Here is a 5,504-nt window from a genome sequence, read left to right on the forward strand (position 1 = left end):
GTTTGGCCACTTCCAATTTGCCTTGATTCATGGACCTAACATTCCAGGTTCCTATGCAATATTGCTCTTTACAGCATTGGACCTTGCTTCTATCACCAGTCACATCCACAACTGGGTATTGTGTTTGCTTTGGCTCCATCCCTTCATTCTTTCTGGAGTTATTTCTCTACTATTCTCCAGTAGCATATTGGGCACTTATCGACCTGGGGAGTTCCTCTTTTGGTATCCTATCATTTTGCCTGTTCATACTGTTCATGGGGTTCTCAAAGCAAGAATACTGAAGTGGTTTGCCATTTCCTTCTCCAGTGGACCACATTCCATCAGACCTCTATCACCACAACCCGTCTGTCTTGGGTGGCCCCACATGCATGGCTTAGTTTCATTGAGTTAGACAAGGCTGTGATCCGTGTAATCAGATTGGCTAGTTTTCTGTGATTATTGTTTGTGTGTCTGCCCTCTGATGCCTCTCACAACACCTACCATCTTACTTGGGTTTCTCTTACCTTGGACTTGGGGTATCTCTTCACACTACACCAGCAAAGCGCAGCCACTGCTCCTGACCTTGGACGAGGTTGCATCTCCTGTCCTTGAACGTGGAGTAGCTCCTCTTGGCCCTCCTGTGCCTGTGCAGCCGCCACTCCTTGGAAGTGGGGTTGCTGGTAGCTAATTATAAATGTTTTCAGAGAGGAATCAAGAGAAAAACAATAACTATGAGTGACAGAAGACTTAAAAACCAGCGTGGTTAACGATCTAGTGACAGGCTACCAAAAAGTGATGCAATTGAGAAGCAAACTATTATTTTATGCATACATTGTTATAAAATAATGACTAGAATTTTGACTGATCATATTATACCAGGACATATCAGATTTTTTGGAATTTTATATAATTTCTAGAACATATATTAATAATATATACTATGTAAATATAATCTAAGAAGAACATTACTTTTTATTTGACAATGTTTCCTACAGAAGTTAATATCAAGTAAGCCTAAATAAACTGAGATTTCTCTTTCATAAGGAGAAAGAGCAAATCTTTTGTGATCTTCTAAGGGCCCTCCAGAAAATCCCAAAGTTAGTTTGAGGTCAAAAAGACTTCATTCAGAATTTGATTTGGGGAAGTTTGTTAAAAATGTCAAAAGATTAGAAATAGTTCATCAAATAGGAGCTTAAGTCACTATGAAATAATACTTAGTTATCCATTCACCAAAGTGACAACTGAAAGATTTCAAAGGCAAATATACAAAGTTAAGTAGCTGTGAAAAACAAAACCAAAATAAACAACAACAACAAAAAAACCTTAGCTTTTAAAACTAAAAAGACTCTGTTTTCCTAATTAATCAAAGATCTGACAAAGACAATTTGGAATAAGGGAAATATTTCCCATGACAAAGAATCCCTGTTTCCTAGGCAGGTTACATTAAAGGTAAAGAAAAACCTTTATAATATTTTATTAAAAACAGACCAATAATCTAAGAAATTTTGTGATTTTAACAGAGAGAAAATTAAACTCTAGTTTTTTATTTTAAAAATCCCTGTATAAATTTATTCAATTTAGCCAGCTATAACCTCACAACATAAAATTTCTTTTCCACAAACCTTTTGCATCTTTCTATATCCATTTAGGTTTTGTTTTCTTTTTCCTTTTTTATTCTGAAAAAAAGTTTATTTTAGACATTACTCTTTCTCCTTAACAAAACTACACCCTATATTCCTCACATACTCCTCAAATAAAAATACATCCCACTATAGATCAACTATAGTTCAGTTTTTAAAAATTCTAAGTTCATGCCTCATAATAAAGATTACTTTGATGTTTCCTACTCCTAGAATCACCAAAATCTTCACTATCATATTGATTTCTTCCAATCAATGTGAGAGAGAGCAATGTCAGTTTTCCTTTCTTTGAATCAAAGTGAAAAAATGCACGGGCAGAATAGTTTAACAAATTATGTTCATGTGCTGTTGGCTGTCAAAGAGTTAGAGGGAAAGATAAAACCAGCCACCAGCTCTTCTTCCTTGCAACACACTAATCCACTAGCTCAGGTAGTTTTGTGTCCTATCCACTTGTGAAGTAACTACTGCTTGTATCCATGCAAACATAGTTTATTATTTTCAGGATGTAACACACACCTCTACATCCTTAGCAAGGAAATGGAAGAGCCAGTCTCATAATGAATGAGCAATTTGACACTTGGAAGGAATTTATATACTCGAGTTTAGACAAAGAGTTTAATTTCCTCATGCCAGATATTCAGGGGCTTTATGGACAATGGATAGAATGTGTGTTGACAGAATTAAAGGCTATGTGACTGTGACAAAATTAAGAATATCTCAATTCTACTGTGTTTTGGAACTTGAAGGGAGAAGAAAAGTATGTAGAAAAAATATGCAAACACTTACTGAAAACTGTTTGCTCTTTTTTTTTATTCAAATATTTTATGGAGTTGTTTTCTATGAGGAAATGGAATAAACCTGTACTGATTTTTAAAATCTGATTTTCTTCCCTTACTTTGTATACAAAGTTGTTTTCTTTCATTCTTCATTGTTTGTAGTAGCTCTAATTTTACACATTGTTTATAAATTTTAACTATAAGTCTGAGTGAACTCTGGGAGTTGGTGATGGACAGGGAGGCCTGGCGTGCTTCGGCTCATAGGGTTGCAAAGAGTAGGACACAACTGATCGACTGAACTGAACTGAACTGAATCTTTAACTTCCCGGGGAAAATTAGGAAGCAGGCAGTAGTGAGCTATTTATCACATATTTAGCATCTCATAGTAAAACAGCAAATTTATAAAAACATAATTATGTAAATTTCTATTTTTAGAAATATGCTTTTCATAGTACAATTTTAATGTGGTTTTAATGTGACAAAAGACATATTTATTAATAGACTCAAGTATCATTTATCTCTGTAAAAATTAAGAAAAGTAAATAAATTTAAATTTATGTTCAGTGATCAATGTCTCAGTATACTATCTTATTTGGAAATGAACTAGATATAAATATTAATTATTTAACCTAGTATAAACTTTTATCTTATTTACATTTATTTAAATTACTTGTTTTTAACAATTATGCTTAGATTAGACATCAAACAGCTAGCCATCATCTAAAGTTATTTTGTAACATAAAGATAGCATGAGCTTATTTGATAAGTAAACAAAGGTAGAAAAAATTATATGCTTGCATTACATTTAATAATGACAATTCCAAAAAATGCTTGTTTTTATTAAACCAACAAACTTAAACTAGCTTTTTTTCATCAAGGATTTTTCTGATCATGTGGACTTGAAAACAATTGGGTTAGAGTTACTATTTCAGAAAAGTTTTAGGAATATTTAATTTATATAAGCACTTATTTCTCTTTAAGCCAACTAAATAGAATTCTTTTAAAAATATCATATATACATGGGAATTCCCTGGTGGTTCAGTGATTAGAACTTGGCACTTTCACTGCTGAGGGCCCAGGTTCAATCCCTGGTCAGGGAACTAAGATCCCATTAGTCACATGGTACAGCCAAAAAAAAATCATAAATACATAATACATGTACATATATGGATATACCTAAACAAGTAGGTACAGAGGTATTATACACATACAGATACAGGTACAGATACAGAGATATTATAGTTTTCATTTTTAAATTTTAACTATGTCTCAAGTATGATAATACAAAATGCAAAAGAATCTGAATCCAAACTGTTTCTGGACAACAGACTAAGTTAAGGTTAAGGTTACCTGTTCAGATGGCCAAAATTTTTTTTTAACTATAGACTGTGTGTGTGTGTGTGTACGCGCATGTGCATTATAAAAATTCTTTAAGAAAAGCTATTTTTGGAGTCAGTTGGTCTCTTAGAAACTTTTACCGATCAAAGAGTATTTTCCATTGTCTCTGAGAAGTTTGCTCTTTTCAAGGGCACCTCTTAAAGTAGACTATGTTATCTAAGTTAAATTTCCCCAAAGTGGCCATGATAATTCCAAATTATTCTTTGTAAAGTTCACTCATTTTGCCAGAAGCGCACAAGATTTTGGCCCATAGTGGTTATACATACAAGAAGCGGGAGTCTTTAAGCGGGGAGGAGAATGAGATTTAGACCAAGTGGAATCTATCTCTGCCTTTAGATTCCCTGAAACAATCCATGAGGAGCTCAGTAATCTTACTGCTGCCTAAATTCCAGGGAATCACAGGTTCTCCCCTTACAGACAGAAGGGTGACTTACCAAGAAGCTAGAACAAACAGAATACAGGTATGCATGATAAAGTTGGAGACTGCAACACGCAAAGAGAGCAGCACTCAGGCTGACTGCAAGGTCGGTGAGAAAGCACTGAGCTCCTCGGGTCCTGTGGTTACCAGCACGCAGTTGCTCGCTGGCTTCAGAGTTGTTGAAGGTCTTATTTGGATCCCACTTCTGATGCCAGAAAACTGTCAAAAATCCAGAAATAACACAATTAAGATTCTCTGGTGGCTCAGTGGTAAAGAATCCACCTGCCAATGCAGGAGGTGTGGGTTTGATCCCTGGGTCAGGAAGATCCCCTGGAGGAGAAAATGGCTACCCACTCCAGTATTCTTGCCTGGAAAATTCTATGGAGAGAGGAGCCTGGAGGGCTACAGTCCATGGGATCACAAAGAATCAGACATGACTGAGCATACATGTACACACATAACATAATTAAAACCACCAAATCAACAAATAGTATTTAATAAGAGTTTGTTGTGCACATAAAAACAGTTTGGGGGCTTCCATGGTGGCTCAGTTGTAAAAAAAAAAAAAATCTGCCTGCCAATATAGGGGACACAGGTTCAATCCCTGATCCAGACAGATTCCACATGCTGTGGAGCAACTAAGCCGATGCTCGACAACTATTGAGCCTGTGCTCTAGAGCCCACGTGCTGCAAATACTGAAGCTTGTGTGCCCTAGGGCCCATGCTCTGCAACAACAGAGAATGAGAAGCCCACGCATCACAACTAGAGAGTAGCCCCCGCTTCCCGCAACTAGACAAAAGCCTGCACAGCAACAAAGACCCAGCACAGCCAAAAATAAATAATTTTTTTTAAATAAAATAAAAACAGTTTGGGACTGGAGACTTCTAAATTCAAAGATGGATATGAAGCTCGAGGGCATTAAATTACAGCAGGGCTTATAAAGTGAAAATGAGAAAGTTATTAATGCTTACAATGACTGGTTATTACAAGGTGGGGAGATCAAGGTGGCAGGGGATTGGTTAAAGACGATAACTCAAGTTTCTTTTATGATTGTCACAGGCATTTATAAGAAATGACCTAGGTTAAGTTTCACTTACTTTCATAAAATAAGCTAGATTTAATGGCAACCCACTCTAGTACTCTTGCCTGGAAAATTCCACGGGCGGAGGAGCCTGGTAGGCTGCAGTCCATGGGGTCACTAGGAGTCGGACACGACTGAGCGACTTCACTTTCACTTTTCACTTTCATGCACTGGAGAAGGAAACGGCAACCCACTCCAGTGTTCTTGCCTG

At 36.3% G+C, this 5,504-nt stretch overlaps 1 non-coding gene across 1 annotated transcript; it reads left to right on the top strand.

The window, feature by feature from the left end:
- The first annotated feature begins 3,422 nt into the window (after positions 1 to 3,422).
- TRNAE-UUC (transfer RNA glutamic acid (anticodon UUC)) lies at positions 3,423 to 3,495 on the top strand. The gene has a single exon. It is a non-coding gene; the product is annotated as a tRNA-Glu (tRNA).
- The last annotated feature ends 2,009 nt before the right edge of the window (positions 3,496 to 5,504 follow it).

Source organism: Ovis aries, chromosome X, assembly GCF_016772045.2.
Source record: "Ovis aries strain OAR_USU_Benz2616 breed Rambouillet chromosome X, ARS-UI_Ramb_v3.0, whole genome shotgun sequence".
NCBI classification, from domain to species: Eukaryota; Metazoa; Chordata; class Mammalia; order Artiodactyla; family Bovidae; genus Ovis; species Ovis aries.